Here is a 25,807-nt window from a genome sequence, read left to right as displayed (position 1 = left end):
AGTCAGAACAATGAAGTTAGTTTCACTGGTGCAAAGACAAGGATGTTGAGAACACATTCTCAGTCACAAATCAGGTGAAGTCCCCTCCCCCCAATGTGTCACACAAGTTTCCTGTTGCAATGGGCGTTTCTTTCCCAACCTGCACGGAGGTAATCGCTGCCCACTCCTTCAGAAACTTGAAGAAAATTTACATGGCTTCTCCGCAACTTGGTTCATGAAAATCCTTAAACAGGCGAGTTTTTTTCACTCTGGCTGTAACGTGACATTTCTCCAGCTGTGTCACAGTCGGTGCTCTGCAACAGCCCTTTGTGGGTGTCTCACTGACTGTGGTTTGAAGTCCTAAATTCAGAAGTGGAACAGACGAGCATCTCTCCTTCCGTATTCGAAGGCCAATGATATTCAGGCGCTGGTGAACTGAGTGATGCTGACCTGATGTGAAATTACCTCTGGGATTCCCATTCGCAATTCCTCCACCTTGGAGATTCTGTAATAGGTTACAAAAAAATCATCAATAGGTAGGGAGCATTAACCCAGAACAGATCATTTTAATCTCCCTGGCCAGTTGTGACTCAGTTGGCAGCTCTCCTGCCTCTGAGTCAGACATCAGGGGCTTACATCCAACTCGAGCACAACACTTGGCAGAGTGGTCAATGAGCTCACACTCAGATCAAAGGTCACGGGATGAAGGATTCGAGTGGATTAGAAATTCCTTGTCACAAACCCTTGGAATTCTCGGCTCTTCTTCCAGAAGTGCAGTGCTCCATCGATGAGCACCAGGACACGTGTTTAAGTTGGTGTAGTGAGATCTGACCCCTCTACCTCTGATGCACGGGCAAGAGTGAGACACACCAAACCACAGCTGACTCAATATTATAGCAGGAAAGTAAGGAGGTGATGCTAAATCCTGACAAATCATGAATTGGGCCCCCACTGGTCATGAGGAAGGACATGAAGGGGGCAGGGACTTCAATTATCTGGAGTGAATGGGGCAGCCAGTGAGGTTCACCAACGAGCAGAGACTGAAGAGAAATGTTCACATTGATGAGCTGTTTCCACAGAGGAGATCAGGACAGAAACATGAGGAGATGAGGAGGAGAAGTGGCCATGCGCCTTTCAGCCCCTTACACCTTGCCAGGTCACGGCTGATCTTTCCCCTCGGTGCCTCTTCCCTGCACCAGCCCCTTGTCTTTTGATTCCTGTAATATTGTAAAGTCTATTGATTTTTGTCTTAAATATAGTCAGGGACACAAACTCCATGGCTGTCTTGGGTGGACTCCTACTGCAAGTAGGGAGGGAGGGAGGGAGCTTCCTTTGGTGGGGAGATGACACCCACGTGCTATATTCCAGGAGCGGCCTCACCAGGGCCCCAAATGATTGCAGTGAGGCTTCTTTCTTCTTGTATTGAAATTTTATTGCAATACCTTTATCATCTTAATTGTTTGCTGTATCTGCACATTCACTTTCAGTGATTTACATACAAGGATTACCAAATCACTCTGAAAACCCACACTTTTTAATCTCTAGCCATTTCAAGTGTAATCCACTGCTCTGTATGTTCCACCCAACTGGATGAGCTCACTTTTCCACATTATATTCCATTTGCCATATTCTCACCCGTGCACATATCCTGTCTCTCTACCCTGAATCCTCCTCACAACACACACTTTCACCCACCTCTGTACCATCAGCAAACATGGAAACATTACACTTGGTCCCATATGATTGATAATGGCTTGTGACCATCTGGGGCCCTAGCAACAATCCTATGGTTCCTCAATAGTTACAGCTTCCTGGTCCAGAAATAAACCATTTATTCCTTATCTTCTGATCTATGTCTGTTATGCAATCCTCAATTTGCACCAGTATACCACCTCCAATTGTGTGACATCTTTCAAAGACCTTCTGAAAACCGAAATTCACCATATTTACCCTTTTCTATTCTTTTATTTACAAAATCAAAAAAGTCAGCTAAAAATTTGTCAACCGTTATTTTCTTGTCATAAATATATGTTATAGAATCATAGGGAGATACAAAACAGAAATAGGTCCTTTGGCCCACTGAGTCTGTACCAACCATCAACCTCCATCTACATGCTGTTTTTTTTAAATTTCCACATTCTCATCAACTGGATTGGAGAGCACGTCTTATGAGGATCGGTTGAGTGACCTAGGGCTTTTCTCTTCGGAGGATGAGAGGTGACTTGATAGAGGTGTACAAGATGATACGAGGCATAAATCAAGTGGACAGTCAGAGACTTTTTCCCAGGGCGACGATGGCTAACACGAGGGGGGTATATTTTTAAGGTGATTGGAGGAAGGTGTAAGGGGGATGTCAGGGGTAAGTTTTTTACACAGAGAGTGGTGGGTGCGTGGAACGCACTGCCGGCAGAGGTTGTGGGGGCAGATACATTACGGACATTTAAGAGAATTTAGACACATGAATGATAGAGAAATGGAGCATTGCCTCTGATTTGTGTATCGAGAGCTCGGCAGGGTCAGGAAGCCCCACCACCAGCTCCCGATCGGTCCGCCTGTGGACCGGGCCCAGCGGGATCAATGGCGGTCTCTTTACCCACAATTCCAAGCGCGAGAGCAACCGCTCTGCTCCACCGGCGCGCATGCGCCGCCCGTACACTCCGGCCTCCGTGGAGACCGAGCGGGGAGTCCCCGGGGCCTCGGGTGGGCGGTGAGGGACCGGGGGAGGGGGGGCTCGTCCTCACTGCGGCGGCCCGCGGTGTTGGTGGCGCCCGTACCGACTCTCCCCCCGCCGGGGGCCGCTCCTCGGTCCCGGCCCCGGTGCTGATCAAACCCGCGGCCCCGGCGCTCGGCTCCGACCGTTGAGATCCCCACCGAGCAGTTTGAGGCGTCACGTCCGGTGTCTGACGCCCGCGCCCCGGAACAAGCGGCTTCCTCTGGCCCGGTGGTTTCTGGGTGGACAATACATGGGGGAGGGGTGGGGAATATATGAGGGAGGGGGGAATATGTTGGGGGGAAGACTGGAGAGTCGACATTTCGGCTTGAGACCGTTCTTTAGGACAACGTTTGGTTTGTTATTATTGTCACTTGTACCGAGGTACAGTGAAAAACTTGTCTTGCAGACCGTTCGTACAGATCAAGTTATTACACAGTGCATTGGGGTAGTACAGGGTAAAACAATACAGAATGCAGAGTAAAGTGTCACTGCAACACGGAAAGTGCAGTGCCAGTAGACAATAAGGTGCAAGGTCATAACAAGGTAGATTGTAAACTCAAGAGTCCATCTTATTGTACTAGGGGACTGTTCAATAGTCTTATAACAGTGAGATGGAAGCTGTCCTTGAGCCTGGTGGTAGGTGCTGTCAGGCTTTTGTATCTTCTGCCTTACAGGAAAGGGGAGGAGAGAGAATGACCCGGGTGGGTGGGGTCTTTGATTATGCTGGCTGCTTCACCAAGGCAGCGAGAAGTGTAGACAGCATCCATGGAGGGGAGGTTGGTTTCCGTGATGTACTGAGCTGTGTCCACAACTCTCTGCAGTTTTTGATGGTCACGGGCGGAACAGTTGTCCGGAGGGTATACCAAGCTGTGATGCATCCAGACTGTCCACTTCCCTCTGCAGATGCTGCCTGACCCACTGAGTTCCTCCAACATTTTGTGTTTCTGGGTGCGGTGGTCCTTTTCCAAACAGTTTTCAAACTTGCATTTAAACAGTGCCTTTCACCACTTTCGGGCTTCCTCTTTGCTTTATAGTTTGTGATTGTCATAAGGTCAGAAATTGTATGCACAGCACGCTCTCACAAACAACAACATGACAACGAACCAACCTGCACAACCCTAATCACTACCTCAGTACAGCAACACTGTGACCACCTTGCACTACAATGGACTTTTTTTTTCCTAATTGTGTTCTTTCTTGCATAGTTTATGTTTTTCTTGTGAATGTTGTGTATCTGTGCCTGTGATGCTGCTGCAAGTTTTTCATTGTACCTGTGCACACATGTACTTGTGCATATGACAATAAACTGGACCTTTTGATAGGATTTGTAATTTTGATTGTGGAGTAAATGCTCCCTCCATTCCAGTGATAATAAAGGCACCTTATCCAATCACTCTTTATTTATAAAGCCCTTGATTCCAGGCAACATCCTGGTGAATCTCCTCTCCACTGTTTCTAATGCTGCCTGGCGATCAGAATTGTCTACAATAATCCAGGGCAGCCTGACTAATGTATTGTACGGCTGCTACTTGATGTCTCAAATCCTGCACTCAGTGCATCAGCCTAAAAAGGCAAGCACTTCACTACCCTATCCACCGATGTCTCCAGTTTCAGGGAGCTATGAACGTGTGCCTAAAGTCTCTCCGTGCATCAACACTTCCAAAGTCCCTGCATTCGTCCTGTTATTGTTTGACGTCCCGAAATTACAATCTCACACTTGTCTGGAAAATTGGTTTATTATTGTCACATCTACCGAGGCGCAGTGAAAAACTTTGTTTTGCATGCCATCCATACAGATCATTTCATCACAACAGTGCACTGAGGTAGTACAAGGGAAAACAATAACAATGCAGACGAAAGTGTCACAGCTCCAGAGAAAGTGCAGTGCAGGTAGACAATAAGGTGCAAGGCCACGACAAGGTAAATTGTGAGGGCAAGAGTCCACCTTTTCACACTAGGAGACTGTTCAATAGTCTTATCACAGTGGGATAGAAGCTGTCCTTGAGGCTGGTGGTACGTGCCCTCAGGCTCCTGTATCTCCTGCCTGATAGGAGGGGGGAGAAGAGGGAGTGAAGGGGGTGGATGGGGTCTTTGATTGTACGGCTGCAACATGACGTCCCATATCTTATACTTACCGCCTTGACCTATGAAGCTAAATCATGCTGAAAGTCTTTTTCACAACCCGCTGCAACCAGTCAGTCAACTCTCCAACAAAGTCCCTCTGTATCCACTCACAACATTATTTGCTTTCTACCACTCCGTCAATGTTTGTGTCCTCAGCAAACGTACAGATCAGTGTTACCTGCATTCTCATCCAAGTCATTTATACACATGACAGACCACACTGGTCCCAGCAACAATCCCTGTGGTATGCCTCTGGTTACACACTTCCAGTCAGAAACACACCCCTCAGCTACGACCCTCTGCCTCTCTTCACCAAGACAATCTTGCATCCAGTTTGCCAACAGACTTTGAATTCAAAGTGCTCTAACATTCCCGACCAGCCTACTGTGTGGGACTTTGTTAAAGACATTGCTAAATTCCACGTGCACCACACAACTCCCTGCCTTCATAAACTTCCTGAGTGACCTCCTCAAAAAAAAACTGAATCAGATTTGTGGGACAGGATTTCCCCTGCTATTCTACCTTCTGGGAGAAGATACAGGAGCTTGAAAGTCCTGACATCCAGACTCAAGAACACAGCTTCTTCCCCACTGCTACCAGACCTCTGATCCAATCACCTCTTTTACATTCCCCTTCCTGGTGGTGATACCACCACATTTTCAGACTCCTAATTCTACCTTCCACTGTTATTCCTTCATTGTCACTTTAGCATTTCTTTTTGCTGTACTTCAGATTGCACTAATCTCAGCACCATTCTCTGATTTTGCGCTCAGTTATTGCTGTATTTATTATTACCATGTATACTGTTTACTCTGTGAGCTTCAGGCGTGCAGGCAATTTCATTTCACTCTAGTGTACGTTACATTAAACTAAACTAAACTAAATTAACTCAGAAAACCATGTTGACTCCTCCCAATCAGTCCCCACCTTTCAGAGTGAACATAAATCCTGTCGCTTAGAATTTTTTGCAATGATTTCCCTACTGCTGACATGAGGCTCACCAACCTGTGGGGCAGACATGGTGGGGTGGCGGTTAGCCTAACACTATTGCAGCGCCAGTGACCCAGGTTCAATTCCGGCTGCTGTCTGTAAGGAGTTTGTGCGTTCTTCCCGTGTCTGTGTGGGTTTCCTCTGGGTGCTCCGGTTTCCTCCCACATTCCAAAGACATACGGGTTGGGAAGTTGTGGGCATGCTATGTTGGCGCCGGAAGCGTGGCGACACTTGCGGGCTGCCCCCAGCACACTCTCCGCAAAAGATGCATTTCACTGTGTGTTTCGATGTACGTGTGACTAATAAATCTCATCGTAGCTTATCCTGCTGCCCTTATTGAATATGGCAACAACATTAGCTCTCCCCTCGTAGAGTCATGGAATTTTACAGTAGAGAAACGGGCTTTTTGGCCCAACTCATCCACACAGATGCCCATCTACGCTAATCCCAGTTGCACACAGTAGGTCCATATCCCTTCCCTCCTTTTGTATCCAAGTACCTGTCCAAATGCCTTTTAAAAGTTGTAAATCTTGCCCCCTCAGATTTTCTTTAAATTTCTCCCCTTAAACCCATGCCCACTAGTTGTAGACACCCCCACGAGGAAAAAGACTGACTATTTACCCAACTGTGCCCCTCATAACTTTATAAACCTTTACAAGGTCACCCCTCAGCCTCCAATGTACCAGTGAGAATAAACCCAGCCCATCCAATCTCTCCTTATAAGTGAGGCCCCTCGATTCCAGGCAGCATCTTGATGACTCTCCTCTGCACTCCTTCCACATCCTTCCTGCAGTGTGGTGACCAGAACTGTTCACAATGCTCCAAACGTGGCCTGAGCAATGTTTTGTGCACTGGCCACAGGACACCCCAACTCTTATTCTCAGTGCCTCCGCCTATGAGGACAAACATGCCGCATCCCCCCCCTTCACTACCCTATCCACCTGTGTTGCCAGTTTTAGGGAGCTGTGGACTTGCACCAAAGGTCCCTTGTACACCAACTCTCCTGTGGTCCCTGCCATTTGCTCTATATTCCCTGTTGGAATTTAGGGTATCCCAAAATTCCACTACCTCACACCTGTCTGGATTTAAATCCATCTGCCACTGCTTTATCCAACGTTCCAACCAAGTCCCTGTGCCCTTTAACAATCTTCTTCACTATGTGCCGTGCCACCAAGTGTTGTGTCGTCAGCAAACTTACTAATCGGTCGCTCATACGTAATGACAGACCACAGTGGTCCGAGCACTGATCCCTGTGGTACATCACTGGTTACAGACTTCCAGTCAGAAACACACCCCTCAGCTATTACTGCCTGCATCTCATCACCAAGGCAGTTTTGCATCCAGTTTGCCAACACACCTCGGACCCCATGTGCCCTAACCTTCTGGACCAGCCTACCGTGTGGGGCTCTCTCAGAAACCTTGCTGATGTCCACGTGAACCACGTCCACTGCTCTGCCTTTGTCCATTTCCTAAGCTACCTCCTCAAAACACTCGGATTTGTGAGACAGGATTTCCCCTGCTCAAAACCACGTTGGTTCCTCCAAACGAGTCCCTGTCTTTCCAGGTGAACATAAATCCTGCCACTTAAGATATTTATGTCTTAGTCACATGTACATCGAGAAACACAGTGAAATGTGTTTTTTTTTGTGTTACTGAGAATGTGCTGGGGGCAGCCTGCAAGTGTCACCACTCTTCCAGCGCCAATTGATCCCAATTATTTTCCTACCATTGAGGTACAGCCCGCCAGCCTGTGGTTTCCTAGTTCATCCCTGCTGCCATTTTTTTGTAAAAGGCAACAACATTAACCATCCACTGAACTCCCAGTACCTCACCCGTGGCAAAATTCTCCATGAGACCCCCAGCAATCTTCTGCCTTGGTTCCCATAGCATCTGGGGATAGATCCCTTCAGGCCCTGGGGATTTATCCACTGTAATGCACACCAGTATCTTTATCACTTCCTGACACAGACATGTTCCAGAATATCAGTGTATCCCCTCCCTCAACTCCCCATCCTCCACATCCTTCTCCCTGGTGAATACAGAAGACAAGTAATCATTTAGGACCCCACTCATATATCCTCTATAAACCTCAGAGGACTCACTCAATATCAAATGCCTACATCTGACGTATGGATCCTCCTGACTTCTGATCAAACCTTCAATCTCCTTTGCTAACCAAGGTTCCCTAATCTTACCATCTTTGCTTAGGTACAGACCCTAGTGGCATGCTGTTAAGACAACAACCTTTCCCTCAATAACAGCAAAATAAAAGAGCTGGTCATTGACTTCAGGGGGTGGGGTGGTGCACATGGTCATGTTTACATCAATGGTGCTGAGCTAGAGATGGTAGAGAGCTTCAGGTTCCTCAGTGTAAATATCACAAATAACTTGTTCTGGTCCAATCATGTAGATGGTACGGCCAAGAAAACCCTGCCGCACCTCTACTTCCTTAGAAGGCTAAAGAACTTTGGCATGTCCCCGTTGACCCTCATCAATTTTTATAGATGCACCATAGAGACCATCCATTCCAGATGCATCACAGCTTGGTACAGCAACTACTCTGCCCAGGACCACAAGAAACTACAGAGAGTTGTGGACACAGCTCAGTCCATCATAAAAACAAGCATCTTCCCCCCCCCCCCCCCCCACCAACTCCGTGGACTCTGTCTACACTTCTCACTCCCTGCAACATAATCAAAGACCCCTCCCACCCCGGACATTCTCCCTTCTCCCTCCTTTCCATCGGGCAGAAGATACAAAAGCTTGAAAACAGGCAGCACCAGGCTCAAGGACAGCTTCTATCCCACTGCTACAAGAGACTTCTTGCACAATAAGGCAGAACTCTTGATCTCACAGCCTACCTCATCATGGCCCTTGCACTTTATTGTCTACCTGCACTGTACTTTCTCTTTAACTGTAGCTTCCCGTTACTACCATCGGGGAGGAGGTGCAGGAGCCCGAGGACCCACACTCAGTGATTCAGAATCAACTTCTTCCCTCCACCATCAGATTTCTGAATGGTCCATGAACCCATGGACACTTACTCATTGTTCCTTTTTGTTTTGTGCTATTTGTTCTTGTAATTTATGGTAATTTGATGTCTTTGCACTGTACTGCTGCCACAAAACAACAAACTTCACGTCATATGTCAGTGATAATTAGTCTGATTCTGATTCTATATTCTGTTATTGCTTTTCCCTGTTTTCCCTCAACGTAACCTCCACTGTGAAATGATCTGCATGGATGGCGTGCAGAACAAAAGTTTTTCATTGTACCTCAGTACACGTGACAATAATAAACCAATTATCAAATGGGGACATGCTGACTCTGAGCTCTCAGCTTCTCGCCTTTAAAGCATCCGACTTATCAGATCCCGTTTTTTTCCCCACGACAGCTGCTCCCAATCTACTTGCACCAGTCCTGCCTTTTACGGTTGGAATCAGTCCTCCCCCCCACAATTTAAGACCCTAACTCTAGGACCATCCTCATCTTTTTCCATGGCTCCCTTGAGACTTGCCCAACTATTGCAGCTGTTTCCAAGGGTTTCCTCCACAGACACTTCTGCTACTTGCTCATCCTCACTCCCTAAGATAAGGCGAGTGAAACCTCTTCCCTCGTAGGACAACCAGAGGTGGGTAAAAATAGAGGATGAAGGTTGAGGGTAAGGGGGAAGAGATTTAGAGCAGGTATGAGTGGGACCTCCTTCACTCAGAGAGCTGCAAGTATGTGGAATGTGCTGGACGGAGGGGAAAGGGGATGGTTATGTCCCCTCACCCACCCTCTCCATCTGCCCGTCCCACACACACTCTTCCCAGTGGTTCCCCGCCCTCGGTTCCAGGCTCCACCGTCCTCTCCTGTCAGATTCCATCATCTTTAGCCCTTTGTCACTCCCACTAATTACCCCCCCCCTCAGCTTCTGACATCATTCCCACTCTCATCTGCTTATCATCACACCCCCCCCCCCCCACAACCTGGATCCACCTATCACCTGCCAGCTCTTGCCTCACCCCTTCCCCCCACCTTTTTATACCGGCTCTCTCCCCTCTTTCTTCCCAGTCCTGGTGAAGGGTCTCAACCTGAGACATCGAATGTCCATTTCCCTCCATAGATGCTGCCTGACCCGCTGAGCTCCTTGAGACAATGACTTTGCCTAACAACTAGATTGGATAGGCTGGGATAGATTTCCTGGAGTGAAGGAGGCTGAGGGGTGATCCGATAGAGGTACTTAAAATTATTAGATAGGGTAGATAGTGAGGAAGGAGACAGAGAGCTTAGTGGGATGGTGTCATGACAACAACCTTGCCCTCAATGTCAACAAAACTAAAGAGCTGGTCATTGACTTCAGGAGAGGGGGTGGTGGACATCAATGGTGCTGAGGTCGAGAGGGTTGAGAGCTTCAAGTTCCTGGGAGTGAACGTCACCAACAGCCTGTCCTGGTCAAATCACGTAGAAGCCACGGCCAAGAAAGCTCACCGACGCCTCTACTTCCTCAGGAGGCTAAAGAAATTTGGTTTGTTCCCTTTGACTCTCACCAACTTTTACCAATGCACCATAGAAAGCATTCTATCTGGATGTATTACGGCTTGGTAAGGCAACTGCCCTGCCCAGGACCACAAGAAACTGCAGAGTTGCGGACACAGCCCAGCGCATTACGGACACCAGCCTCCCCTCCTTGGACTCTGTTTTCACCTCTCGCTGTCTTGGTGAAGCAGCCGGCATAATCAAAGACCCCACCCACCCGGGTCATTCTCTCTTCTCTCCTCTTCCATCAGGTAGAAGATACAGGAGCCTGAGGGCACATACCACCAGGCTTAAGGGCAGCTTCTACCCCATTGTGATAAGACTATTGAACAGTTTCCTTATACAATGAGATGGACTCTGACCTCACGATCTACCGTGTTGTGACCTCGCACCTTATTGCACTGCACTTTCTCTGTAGCTGTGACACTTTACTCTGTACTGTTATTGTTTTTACCTGTACGACCTCAATGCACTCTGTACTAACTCAATGTAACTGCACTGTGTAATGAATTGACCTGTACGATCGGTCTGCAATACAAGTTTTTCACTGTACCTCGGTACAAGTGACAATGATAAACCAATACCAAATCTTTTATCCCCATGGTAGGGGTGTCAAAAGCAAGAGGGCACAGGTTTAAGGTGAGGAGTTTTATGGGGATTTTTTTTAAATACCCCATAGATTCACAACCTTCTTCACTATCTATCACTCCACCTATTTCTGTGCTGTCAGCAAACTTAGTGATCAGCCCACCTACATTCTCATCCACGTCATTTATACGTATGACAGAGCACGGTGGTCCAAGCACTGATCCCTGGGGTACACCACTGGTTACAGACTTCAGTCAGAAACACACCCCTCGAATATTACTTGCTGCCTCCTAGCACCAAGACAATTTTGAGTCCAGTTTGCCAACACACCTTGGATCTCATCTGCCCTAATCTTCTGGACCAGCCTATTGTGCAGGACTTTGTCAAAAACACTGCTGAAATCCACGGAAACCATGTTTACTGCCCTGCTTCTACAGACGTACTGTTGAAAGTATTCTTACAGGTTGCATCATGGTCTGGTACAGCAGGGTACGGTTGAATGTGCAGGAACACAAGAAGCTGCAGAGAGTCGTGGACTCAGCCCAATACATCACAGGCACATCCCTTCCCACTTTCAGTAGCATCTACAGAAGGCTCTGCCTCAAGAAGGCAACATCCATCATCAAAGATCCACACCATCTGGGCCGTGCCATCTTCTCGCAGCTACCATCAGGCAGGAGGTACAGGAGCCCGAAGTCCCAAACCACCAGGTTCAAGAACAGCTGCTTTCCCTTCAACCATTCGGTTCTTGAACCAACCTGCACAACCCTAATCACCACCTCAGTACAGCAACACTGTGACCACTGTGATCACTTTGCACTAAAATGGACTTGGTATTTTTTTGTCCTAATTGTGTATTTGTCTTGTAAAAATTATATATAATTTATGTTTATGCTTTTCTTATGAATGCTGCCTATCTGATGCTATGTGCCTGTGATGCTACTGCAAGTAAGTTTTTCATTTCACCAGTGCACACATGGACCTGTGCACTTGACAATAAACTCGACTTTGACTTTACCTTCACTTTAATCCAGCAGGAGCTGGTTCAAAAAAATGACAACCTCCACTTCTTCCACCACCTGGCCAAAACTAAGACAATTGTTTTGTCGACTCGTCCACTGCCCTTGACTTGTTCCAGCTCGCTGCTTTGCAGAATTTTAATTTCTTCAGGCCAACACTTTGTTAACCGTTCCCTAATCTTACCACCTTTGCCTCTTACCCTAACGGAGACATTGCTGACTGTGAGCTCTTACTATCTCCCCTTTAAACACATCCTGTTTTTCCCCATGACAGCTGCTCCCAATCTACTTGTAATCAGCCCTAACTCTAGGACCAACCTCATCTTCTTCCATGACTCCCTTGGAAATTATCAACCTATTGCAGCTGTTTCCAAGGGTTTCCTCCACAGACACTTCTGCTACTTGCTCATCCTCACTCCCTAAGATAAGGTCAAGTGCAGCCTCTTCCCTCGTAGGACCCTTCACTTACTGCTTCAAAAACCCACTTTAATGCATTGTACAAATTCCACCCCATCTAAGCCCTTTTCACTGAGGCAAAAGTATCGCAGCTAACCATTGAAAGTAGCGTTATCTATTCCAAATTTCTACCCTATGTTCATGGATGACGTTTATGAACTTCTTTTATGGGGTACCAGAGGCGTAGATTTATGAATGGGAAGGTCAAACACTGAACCATTCAATTCTTCAGAACCTGTACATCATTGGCCTTTGATCTTGGTCTTCGGGAGAAGATATTGAGCATCATCGTGACTGATGAAACACTGTAACATACACATATACAAGTGAAAATATCCCAGAACACTGAATGGAAACAGCTTCAGTCCATTACACAGCCAGAGAAGACGGTGAACCTTCACAATGGGGAGAAACTGAATGGTTGATGTTTCTTCACCAGCTCCTAATAACCAACAGGCCTGGAATGAAACCAGGTAATTGTTCAAGTCTCTGGAAGTGGGCAAGTATTTCCGTGGAAAGGTTGCCGCCACATAGAACCTTGGTCAGGCCCTCGGCTGGAGGACCGCATGCAGTTGTGGGCACTGAGGGCCAGGAAGGATGTGCCGGAGAAGGTGCAGAGAAGATTCACCAGGACGTTTCCTGGGATGGGGGAGTTCAGCTGCGAGGAAGACTGGAGAAGCCGGATGTGTTCTCCCTGGAGCGGTGGAGGTGAAGGGGGACGACTGTGGGATAAAAGATTCTGAGGGGTAAGGATAGGGCAGACTGCAGGAAACTTTCCCCCACACCAGGGGTGGGTAAAACTAGAGGACATAGATTTAGGCTGGGGGGGGGGGGGGGGAAGAGATTTAGGGCTGATATGACTGGGACCTTCTTCACCCAGAGAGAGGTACATCCCTGGAAATGCACTGCCTGAGAGTGATTGAAGCTGATATGGAAATAAAATCCACCCTTATGAAATTTAACTGGGAAAACTGTAAATGAATAAACATTAAATACATTTTATTTTCAATTCGCATTTCTTGGCAAATGCACAGACAAGGCACCTTTGCATTACAGAAAATCGGGATACGAACTGTTTTCTAGGAACAACCCCCCCCCCCACCCCCGTAACACAGGGGTCACCTGCACATATCACCACCGCCCCCCTCTCTCCCTCCCTCCATGTGGAAATCAGGACACTTGTAGTGTAACTCTGCACATGAATAGTGGACTCTGTGTATCCATGTCCGTGCTCAGACTGTGATCCTATTGGACAGGAGTCACATGATGTGCCTCTGTCAACCATGTGACATTGACACCGACTAAGCCATCATTAATGCAATGGCTGCGCTCGTTCAAGATCCCCTGAAGATCTTGAAACTGGAGAGAAAGTCTTTGAAAGTGTGCCGTCAGACTTCTGAGCCGGACGGGGGTTGGGGAGGGGGGGTGGGAGAGTCTTGGACCGAGCATTCTCCAGTGGGAGATGTGTGAAAAGCCCACGGCTGCCGTGTTATTCCGGCGCTGATCACACGGCAAGGGGTCGAACCATCGATCCAGGTTCAACAGGAGGCACCATCAGTAAGTGTGCGGATGGCACAAAAATCAGTGCCGTGGTGGACAGTGAGGAAGGTTGTCCAGGGTCTAACGCAGGACACACACCAACTTGAAAGCCGAGTGGAGAAATGGCAGAGGGAATTCAACGCTGACAAGTGCAGGGTGATGAATTCCGGGAAGTCAGGTGGAGGTAGGACACATACAGTAAACGGTAGGGTGCTGAGGAATATTGATGTACGGAGGGACTGAGGAAGTTCAGACTTCCCTGAAAGGTGCAACACGGGTAGACAGGGCGGTGAAGAACACGTGCAGTGCTTGCCTTCAGAGGCGGGGGCAGAGAGCACAAGAGTCGGGACATCACATCGTAACCTGACAAAACAGTGGTTGGTCCGCACTTGGATTCTGGTGTGACGCTCTGGTGGCTGCGCGATAGGAAGGATGTGGTTGAGCTGGAGGGAGTGCAGAGGAGATGCACCTCGTGGACAACTAAATACAGCACAGCATAAAACACACCGGACATTGACTTTGATTGGAAAGGCTGGGATAGTTTCCCTGGATTCAAGGAGGCTGAGGGGTGATCTGACAGAGCTATTTAATTTTATTAGATAGGGTAGACAGTCAGAATCTTTTCCCCATGGTAGGGGTATGAAATGCAAGAGGGCATAGGTTTGAGCTGAGAAGGAGTTTTAAAGTGGATTTGAGAGGAATTTTTTTCACTTTATAGAAGCATATAAAACTGAGAGGTAATAGGGATAGTTAGTCAGAGGGAGACACAAGAGACTGCAGGTGCTGGGATCTGGAGCCACTCATTGGCTCAGGCAGCATCTGGGGAAGCAAAGAGACAGTCGACGTTTCGGGTCTAGACTCTGCATTAGGACCAGTTAGTCAGACTTTCTCCCAGGGTGGAAAGGCACAGGGGACATGCCCTCTTCACATTACTACCATCGGGGAGGGGGTACAGGAGCCTGAAGACCCACACTCAATGATTCAAGAACAGCTTCTTCTCCTCCGCCATCAGATTTCTGAACGGCCCATGAACCCATGAACACTACCTCGTTATTCCTCTTTTGCACTATTTATTTTTGTAACTTAGTAATTTTTATGTCTTGCACTGTACTGCTGCCACAAAACAACAAAGTTCACAACATATGTCAGTGATAATAAACCTGATCATTAGAACAAAGAGACAGTCGACGTTTCGGGTCTAGACTCTGCATTAGGACCAGTTAGTCAGACTTTCTCCTAGGGTGGAAAGGTCAAATACTAAGGGCATAGGTTTGTGAAAGGGGGGAAAGTTTAAAGGAGCTGTGTAAGGTAATTTTATTTTAAATCACAGACCGTGGTGGGTGCCTGGAACGCGCTGCCACTAGAGGTGGTGGAAGCAGGAACGATAACAAGATTTAAAAGGCACTGAGACAGACCCATGAACAGGCAGGGAACGGAGGGACGCGGACCATGTGCAGGCAGAAGGGATTGGTGGAGATGGGCAGAAGGGCTAGTGTGGACACAGTGGACCGAAGGGCCTGTTGTGCCGTACAGCTCCGTGGCTCAGCCCCAACCCTGGGTACTGTGTGTGTGTGGAGTCTGCACGTTCTACCCGTGACCACGTGGGGTTTCCTCCAGGTGCTCCGGTTTCCTCCCACATCCCAAAGACTTGAGGGTCGGTGGGTCCGTTGGCCACTGTAAACTGTCCCGAGGGTGTGGGTGAGTGGGAGGATCCGGGGGTAGAATAAACAGGGGAATCAGTGTAAATGGGTGGTTTCTGGTCAGCACGGAGGTGGTGGCCGAAGTGCCTGTATCCACCCTGCCCACCTCAGTGGGCTGCGTGAGGACACAAGAGACGGCGGACGCTGGAACCGGGAACAACAAACGGAACGCCGGAAGAGCTCAGCAGCTCGAGCAGCATCTGAGGAGGCAAGAGGTGTGAGTCAACGTTTCAGGTCAAGACCCTGCCTCGGGAGACCCAGGACGTCGACTCGCACCTCCTGCCTCCACGGATGCTGCCCGACCCTCGGTGGGTTGTGCTCCCTGCTCTGTGTGACCGTCATACAACAGGTGAAGGCCCTTTGGCCTCTCCCACCTGCCCCACCAATCAGCAAGTTCACGGCTGACGGTGACTGGACATCATTCCCTCCCATCGCGATCCTGGGATCCCTTAACATCAGGAGTTTCCCACTGAGGTCAATAACCTCCCATTTCCCCACATTTTACTCCATCTGCCGTGTTCTTGCCCGTCCCTTCAGCTTGTCCGTATCCAGTCTCTTTACATCCTCCTCAAGCCCAGCGCATTCAAACAGAACATATTTATTTATAATTGACCCAGAATACAAACGTGTCTCCAATTACAGGGGGAAATAACCCCAAATGTGCCCAATAACCAGGGTCCGAACCTGGATGTGATCAACAGCACCAATAACCACAGAATAAATGCCTGCAGTCACTTGTGAACTCGCTGGTGTCTCAGCAGCTGCAGGGTTTAAATGCCCCACGTACATACCGCATATTTAAACTTTCTCTTCAGTGTGAGCTTGTCGGTGTCTCAGGAGGCTGTACGACCGAGTGAATCCCTTCCCGCACTCAGTGCAGGTGTACGGTCTCTCCCCAGTGTGATTTCGTTGGTGCATTAGCAGCTTGGATGGTTGAGGGTATCCCTTCCCACACTCAGAGCAGGTGAACAGTCTCTTCCCAGTGTGAGCACGCCTGTGTCTCACCAGGTGGGACAAGTGAATGAATCCCTCCCCACATTCGGGACAGGTGAACGGTCTCTCTCTGGAGTGAACACGCTTGTGTCTCACCAGGTAACTTGATCGAGTAAATCCTTTCCCACATTCAGGACAGCTGTATGGTCTCTCCCCAGTGTGAACCCGTTGGTGTCTCAAAAGGGTGGATGATTGAGTGAATCCTCTCCCACACTCAGTGCAGGTGAACGGTCTCTCCCCGGTGTGATTTCGTTGGTGTATCTGCAGGCTGGATGAGTGAGTGAATCCTTTCCCACATTCAGAGCAGGTGAAAGGCCTCTTCCCAGTGTGAACTCGCTGGTGTCTCAGCAAGGCTGACAGCTCGGTGAATCCCTTCCCACACACAGAGCAGGTAAATTGTTTCTCTCCAGTGTGGACTCGCTGGTGCCTCTGCAGGTTGAAAGAATTGGTGAATCCCCTCCCACAGACAGAGCAGTTGAACGGCCTCTCCCTGGTGTGCATTTGTTGGTGTGTGAGCAGGTGAGCAGACCGAGTGAATGCTTTCCCGCACTCGGAGCAGGTGAACGGCCTCTCTCCGGTGTGAATCTGCTGGTGAATCAGCAGTTCAGATGATTGACAGAAGCCCTTCCCACACTCAGAACAGGTGTACGGTCTCTCCCCGGTGTGAACTTTTTGGTGTCTCAGAAGGCCGGATGACTTAGCGAATCCCTTCCCACACTCAGCACAGGTGAACGGCCTCTCCCCTGTGTGAACTCGCTGGTGCATCACCAGGTTACCTGCCTGAGCGAATCCCTTCCCACAGACAGGGCAGGTGAACGGCCTCTCCCCTGTGTGAACTCGCTGATGCAATAACAAGTTGGATGACCGAGTGAATCCTTTCCCACACACAGAGCAGGAGAACGGCCTCTCCTCGGAGCCAATTTGCTGGTGACTCATCTGGTCAGACGACTGAGTGAATCCTGTCATGCACCAGAGACGGGGACGATATTTCCCCGTGAAATCACTGGTCAGTAGATAAAGATGACTGAATTACTTGGCTCAAACACAACAGATGAGAGCAGTTTTTATATATCAGGGCCAATGCATTCATATCAAGTTATTCTCAGTCATAACAATGAAGTAGTTTCACTGTGTGAAACAAGGTGTTGTGAACACATTCCCAGTCATAAATCAGGTGAAGTCACCTCCCCCAAATGTGTCACACAGATTTCCATTTGCAATGGGCGTTTCTTTTCCAACCTGCACTGAAGCAATCGCTGCTCACTGCTTCAGAGACTTGAAGGAAATTTACATGGTTTCTCTGTGACATGGTTCATGAAAATCCTAACACACACGTGTTTTTCCACTCCCCACTTTGCACAGTGTGACGTCTCTCCAGCTGTGTCACAGTCGGTGCTCTGCAACAGCCCTTTGTGGGTGTCTCACTGCCTGTGGTTTGAAGTCCTAAACCCAGAAGTGAAACAGACGAGCATCTCTCCTTCCATGTTCAAAGAATGATGATATTCAGGTGCTGGCAAACTGAGTGATATCACTTCTGAGATTCCCGTTTGTAAATCCTTTACCCTGGAAATCCTGTAAAAAGTTACAAAGATCATGAATAAGTAGAGGGCAGCAACATGGAACAGATCATTTTAATCTCTCTTGTCAATTGTGACTCGGTAGGTCTACTGCCTTGGAATCAGCCATTCTGGGCTCAATTCACACCAGCATGTTAACTTCAATCCCTTGTGCTCCAATCTTGTTTTATAACCTCATGCCATACCTTCCAAAGTCTCTCTGAAAGCCCAAATAATCTTATCTAAATCTGCTAAAAAATTGTAAATCATCAACTTCTCATAAATCCATGTTATAGAGTCAGAGAGATACAGCGTGGAAACAGGCCCTTCGGCCTATCATCCATACTGTCCATCAACACCCATTTATACCAATCCTACATTAATCCTGTATGTTAATCTCTCAACAACTCCTCCTGATTCTGCCCCTCCAGGAGTAATTTACAGTGGTCATTTAACCTACCAAAAAAAAAATTGGCTAAAATAAACACGCAGATGAGATGTTATTCCTTATTTTACTGGGAGTGAAACTCAGTTCCTCTTTTCCAGTCTGAGTGAACTCCAGGGGATGCCCAGCGGGATCAATGGCGGTCTCTTTACCCACAATTCCAAGCGCGAGAGCAACCGCTCTGCTCCACCGGCGCGCATGCGCCGCCCGTACATTCCGGCCTCCGTGGAGACCGAGCGGGGAGTCCCCGGGGTCTCGGGTGGGCGGTGAGGGACCGGGGGGGGGGAGCTCGTCCTCACTGCGGCGGCCCGCGGTGTTGGTGGCGCCCGTACCGACTCTCCCCCCGCCGGGGGCCGCTCCTCGGTCCCGGCCCCGGCGCTCAACTTCTGGAAACTTCTCCCTTCCGACCCGAACTGGGCGGTTTGCGGCGTCACATCCGGTGTCTGACGCCTGCGCCCCGGAACAAGCGGCTGCCTCTGGCCCGGTGATTTCTGGGTAATGTAGTCCTTTAGCAAAGAGCTTGCAGACTTGCATTTCAGAATCAGGTTTATTGACACTGACATATGACGTGAAATTTGTTGTTTAGCGGCAGCAAGTGCAGTGCAAGACATAAAAATCTATAAATTACAAAAATAAATAAATAGTGCAAAACAAAAGGAATATCGAGATGGTGGTTGTGGAGGGGAAGAAGCTGCCCCTGAATCACTGAGTGTGGGTCTTCAGGCTCCTGGTACCTCCTCCCCAATGGTAGTAACGTGAAGAGGGCATGTCCCGGGTGGTGAGGGTCCTTAATGATGGATGCCGCCTTCTTGAGGCACCGCCTCTTGAAGATGTCCTCGATGGTGGGGGAGGGTTGTGCCCGTGATGGAGCTGGCTGAGTCTGCAACCCACTGTAGCCCCTTGCCATCCTGCACATTGGTGGCTCCATATCAGGCGGTGATGCAACCAGTCAGAATGCTCTCCACTGTACATCTGTAGAAATTTGTGAGAGTCTTTGGTGACGTACCAAATCTCCACAAACTCCTGATGAAGTAGAACTGCTGGCGTGCCTTCTTCGTGATTGCATCAATGTGTTGAGCCCAGGATAGACTTAAACAGCACCTTTTACTGCTTTACGTCTTCCTCATTGCCTTCTTTGTCCTTATTAAGGTCAGAAAATGTACGCACAAAATCACAAACGACACCGTGACGATGACAGGATTTGTAATGTCGATTGAGGAGTAAGTGTTGATCGGAACCTGAGAACTCCCTCACCCTGGGGAAAAAGGCGGAGGAAGCTGATGGGTATTTAAAATAACGAGAGGCACCTTATCTGTGCCTCTCATTATTTTAAATACCCATCAGCTTCCTCTACGCCAGTGGAAAAAGCCCCAGCCTCTCCAGTTCCTCCTAATCCAAGTCCTCCAGTCCTGTGAACCTTCCTATCTTAATGACATCCTTCCTATAGCAAGGTGATCAGATCTGCACACAATACTCCAGACGTGGTCTCGCCATCTGTTACAGCTGTAACATGACGTCCCAACTCCTGTACTCAGCGCCCTGACTGACGAAGGCAGGTGTGCCAAATGCCTTCTCCACCCCGTCGACTTGTGACATCACTGGACAACGGGAGGGGTGGGGGTAAAGGAGTAACCCAGTGTCACCCTCATCCTGCTGACCACCATTGTGTGTGGCTGCATCAGGCTGTGCGGGGAGCCAAAGTATGTGGGCAGCAAGTGTCACTACGTGCTGCTTTTCTATCTGTCCCCGGTTTTGCAAAGGACAGGGGTCTGGCCCCGTTGCCACACAACGTCCCAGTCAGCTGGACGCTGCCGCACCACCGTCCTTCGTGGAAAAATGCTTCCGGACAAACACCTTTGATTTCAAGTCCATCAGGCAGTGGTCGGCACGGAACATCCTGCAGACACTGCGTGACACCACTTTCAAGGAACTGTATACTTGTACCCCTAGGTGCCTCTGTCCCACAACACTCTCCAGGGCCCTGCCATTTACTGTGTCAGTCCTGCCCTGGTTTAACTTGTCAAAATGCAACACTTCGCACTTGTCCAAATGAAGTTCCATCTGCCATTCCTCGGGCTACTTTCCCAGCTGATCTAGATCCTGTTGTAATCTGAGATATCCCCCTTCACTGTCCACTATCCCACTACATTTGGTGTCATCCAGAAACCGTGTCAACTGCATTCTCATTCAAGCTGTTAATATAAATGACAAACAACAGTGGAGCCAGCACCGATCCCTCCGGCACACCACTGGCCACAGCCCTCCAACCTGAAAACCATCCCTCCACAACCACCCTCTCATTCCGACCGCCAAGTCAATTTTGCGTCCAAATGGCTAGCTCACCCTGGACCTTCCCAACCAGCCTACCCACGGGACCTTGTCAAAGGCCCTGCTAAAGTCCATGTGGACAACGTCTACTGCACTGCATTCATCAACCCTCTTTGTCACACCTTCAAAAAGCTTGATTTCCCAACACACAAAGCCGTGCCAACTGTCCCAAATCAATCCTTGCCTCTCCACAGACTGGTAGATTCCATCCCTTAGAACTCCCTCCAGTAACTTTCCCACCACTGATGTCAGACTCACTGGCCTGTAGTTCCCTGGTTGGTCCTTGCAGCTCTTTTTAAATAAAGGCACAACATTTACCACTCTCCAGTCTCCTGGTACCTTAACTGTGGCTAAAGATGATGCATATATCTCTGCAAGGGCCCCTGAGGGTTTTTCCCCGAGCTTCCTACAATGTATTGGTATTGATTTATTATTGTCACTTGTACCGAGGTACAGTGAAAAGCTTGTCTTACAAACCAATCGTACAGGTCAATTCATTACACAGTGCAGTTACATTGAATTAGTACAGAGTGCATTGAGGTAGTACAGGTAAAAACAATAACAGTACAGAGTAAAGTGTCACAGCTACAGAGAAAGTGCAGTGCAATAAGGAGAAAGGTCACAACAAGGTGCTGGGATGTCCTGGGACACAATGTCCTGGGATAGACTTGGGGACCCCAAGGATTTGCCACCTTAATGTGGCTCTAAGACTGCCAGCACATCCTTCACTGTACTATGGATAGGATCCAAGTCATTGCTCTTCACTTCCTTCAGTCCCTTTGCCATCTCATGCCCTCCTTTTGCCTTCCTGATTCCCCTCTTGTGCAGTCCTGCATCTCTTATACACCTTGAGGGATTTGCTTGGTCCCAGCGGCCTGTACCTGTCATACACCACCTTCTTTTCCGTGACTGGAGCCTCAGTATCCCGGAGTTCCCTGATCCTGCCAGCCTTGCCCTACACTTTAACAGGAACATGCTGTCCCCAAACTCTCCCTATCTCACTTTTAAAGGCCTCCCACTTGCCAACCGTCCCTTCACCTGCAAACGGCTTCTCCCAGTCGAGCTTTGCAGGTCCCTGTCTGATGCTGCCAACATTTGCCTTGCCTCAGTTTGGGACTTGTGGACCAGTCCTATCTTTTTCCATAACTAATAGGGTTATGGTCACTGGTCCCAAAGTGCTCCCCCACTGACACCTCAATCACTTGCCCAGCTCCATTTCCCAACAGGAGGTCCAGTGTCACCCCCACTCTAGTTGGGCCATCTACATACTTTTGTTAGAAAACTTTCCCGAACATACCTAACAAATTCCGCCCCGTCCCAGCCCCCTGCACTACAGCAGTCCCAGTCAATTCGAGGGAAGTTGAAATCTCTTACAGCTGTCCGCAATCTCCAGACATATTTCCCGCAGGATACTGGGGGCCTACCATACAGTACCATCAATGTGATCACCTCCTTATTTCTCAGTTCTCACTGGACGATCCCCCAAGAATACCCTCCCTATGTACTGCCGTGATGGTCACCAAATCAACAGCGGAACCCCCTCCCTCCCCTCCCCACTCTGTTACCCTCACCTCCATCACACCTGTAGCATCTGTACTCCAGAACGTTGAGCTGCCAGAACTGCCCCTTCCCTCAACCGCGTTGCAGTAACGGCGACAACATCCCGGTCTCAGGTACCAGTCTGTGCCTCGAGTTCCTCCGCCTTACCTGTCAGGCTTTCTTGCATTAAGATAAGTGCGGCTCGGTCTATCCTGTGCATTGCAGTCTCCACACCGGGGACAGGGTTGTAGTTTACAGATTCAAGTGTCGCATTCAAAAGATAATTGTCTGCAATGGAAAGAATTCGGAGGGCGATGAGGAGATGGTGGGTAGGGGGAAGGGTGGGATTGGCTGGGTTGCTCTGCCATAGAACCAGTAAAAGGATGGAAGGGCCTCCCTCCCTGCTGTAGCCACCGCGTGCTCCCGTGATAACGGCAATGGGCGCATCAGTGCGGGTTGTTGTTGTATTCCCCTGTCCGCGCCAGTGCCGTATCTTTGTAATGCTTTGCACTGCCAGTTAATGTTGCCTGGTCCAGTCAATGTAAAGCCCCATCAGACCGAGTTGTACTTACGCTGCTGCAATGTTGCAAGTTGTTGCCTTTGTACAATTTCAATGTGTTGCTGTTATGATTTCCTTTAGGTGGTTGGTTGTGGTTTCAGAGCCTGCAGAGAGCGGTAAACACAGCCCAGTCCGTCACCGGCTCCTCACTTCCTCCCATCCTGTCCATCTTCAGGAAGGCTGACGGTATCGACGAGGATCCCCGCCACCCTGGCCGTCCCCTCTTCTGTCTTCTGGGAGGAGCTTGAATGCCCGGTCGCCCAGACTCGGGGACGGCTTCGTCCCCACTGCTGTCGGAGACCTCTGAACCGATCGCCTCTTTCACATCCCCTTCCCGGTGGTGCCGCCGTGTTCTCAGACTCTTAACTCTCCCTCTCTCGGTTATTCCGTTGTTGGCACTTCGGCATTTCTTTTTGCACCGCTCCAGACTGCACTGCTATCTCAGCACCATTCTGTTGCTTTGCGCTCGTCGCTGTAGTTAGTGTCGTATTTTTTATTACCATGTATGCTGTTTACTCCGGGCCCTTCACACCAGAAAGAAGTTTCATTCTACCCTAGTGCGTATAACAATAAATAACCTAACCTATCATCTGCTGCATTCGGTGCTCCAAGTGTGGCCTCCTCTACATTGGCAACACCAAACGCAGACTAGGTGACCATTTCGCAGAACACCTGCGCTCTGTCCGTAACCGCGATCTGCATCTCCCCGTTGCAGGTCACTTCAACTCCCCCTCCCACACTATCACTGATATGTCAGTCCTCGGCCTCCTCCACTGCCGGGAGAATTCCAAGCACAAACTGGAGGAACAACACCTCATTTTCCGTCTTGGAACCTCACAGCCTAGTGGCATGAACATTGAATTCTCCCACTTTAGGTCATCCCCGCCCCCCTTCCCCACAAACCCACCCCCACACCAGGCTTCTTCTCTTCTTCCCTTTCCTAGCCCTTTATTCCCTCTCTCTCCTTACCTTTGACTCATCCCCCGGTGGATCTGCTCTCCCCTCCTCCCCCACACCTGCCTATCACTACCTCTTACCTGCATCTACCTATCAGCACCCTGTGCCCACCCCGCCTCCCCTCTTCTGTCCACCTATCACTGCTCTGCTTCTCCCTCCTATATATCGGGCTTCCCCCTTTTCCTATCTTCAGTCCTGAAGAAGGGTCCTGACCCGAAACGTTGACCACCTGCTTTTCTCCACGGATGCTGCCCGGCCTGCTGAGTCCCTCCAGCGTCATTGTGTTTTTCATCTAATCTAGTGCCCTACCAATGTCAGTTTTGGTTTCATAAATCCTAACAGATGTGAGTATTTTTAAAATGCCATTTCAATGCCAGTTGTTACTGCAGTATCCTTATGAGAGGGTCCTGTTGTGGTAACACATATTCGGTGTCAGTTGTTGTTGTAATGGGCCATCAATGTGATTGTTCTGGTAATGCCTTAAAAATTGCCAGTTGTTGTTACAATCTTCTATCAGTGCTGGTTGTCATTGGAATTCTTCCTCCTTGTGTGTTAGTGGCAGGGTAAAGAGGGTTCTCCTAGCAGGAGAGGATAAGTAGCTTGGGTCTGTATTCTTTGGAGTTCAGAAGAAGGAGGGGGTGACCTTATTGAGACATATGAGATGCCGAGAGGGGCTTAACAGGACAGCTGGAAAACACGATGGTGCTGGAGGAACTCAGCAGGCCGGGCAGCATCCGTGGAGAAAAGCAGGCGGTCAACTTTTCGGGTCAGGACCCTTCTTCAGGACTGAAGATAGGAAAAGGGGAAGCCCGATATATAGGAGGGAAAAGCAGAGCAGTGATAGGTGGACAGAAGAGGGGAGGCAGGGTGGGCACAGGGTGGTGATAGGTAGATGCAGGTAAGAGACAGTGATAGGCAGGTGTGGGGGAGGAGGTGAGAGCAGATCCACCGGGGGATGGGTCAAAGGTAAGGAGAGAGGGAAAAAAGTAGAAAAATAGAGGCTAGGAAAGGGAAGAAAAGAAGCCTGGTTGGGGGGGGGGGCGAAGGGAGGGGGAAGGGCGGGTGTGTGGGGAAGGGGGGGTTTGTGGGGAAGGGGGGTTATGGGGTAAGGGGGAGTGGGGGTTACCTAAAGTGGGAGAATTCAATGTTCATGCCGTTAGGCTGCAAGGTTCCAAGACGGAAAATGAGGTGCTGTTCCTCCAGTTTGTGTTGAGATGTTCTCACTGGAGGAACGCTTGAATGAGGGGACATGGTCATGTGGTTGATGGAGGTGTGTAGAAACTTCTTCTCACAGAGGTTGGTGAATTGGTGGAATTCTCTGTCCCAGAGGGTTGTAGGGGTCGGATCCTTAAGAAGTATTTGGGGTGGAAGTGAATAAATGTTTGAAAACATCCGTTGGGGGAGGATCAGAGGCGATGGGATCTGGCACAGAGGGGTAGTCGAGGCCTGGGAAGGGTCAGCCGTGATCGGATCGAATGGCAGGGCAGGTTTGAGGTGCCGGTAGCCGACTCCTCCCCTTATGTGATGTCCTGCCCGTGCCAGCCATTCTTCCAAGATCTCACCCACAGCCGTTAGGTAGGCAATGCCCCTTTCGATCCTGCATAGTGTAGCATTTAGCGTGACTCTATTACAGCGCCAGCGACCCAGGTTCAATTCCGGCCGCTGTCCGTAAGGAGTTTGTATGTTCTCCCCGTGACTGCGTGGGTTTCCTCCGAGTGCTCCGGTTTCCTCCCACATTCCAAAGACGTACGGATTGGGAAGTTGTGGGCATGCTACGTTGGCGCCGGAAGCGTGGTGACAC

At 49.2% G+C, this 25,807-nt stretch overlaps 1 pseudogene; it reads right to left on the bottom strand.

The window, feature by feature from the left end:
* LOC127576393 (zinc finger protein 420-like) overlaps nt 1–25,807 on the bottom strand; it is a 36,041-nt pseudogene that overhangs the window by 2,661 nt on the left and 7,573 nt on the right.

The sequence above is a fragment of the Pristis pectinata genome, chromosome 12 (genome assembly GCF_009764475.1).
Source record: "Pristis pectinata isolate sPriPec2 chromosome 12, sPriPec2.1.pri, whole genome shotgun sequence".
Taxonomy (NCBI): Eukaryota; Metazoa; Chordata; class Chondrichthyes; order Rhinopristiformes; family Pristidae; genus Pristis; species Pristis pectinata.
Note: the sequence above shows the minus strand (reverse complement) of the source record. Positions and strands in the feature narration are given on the sequence as shown.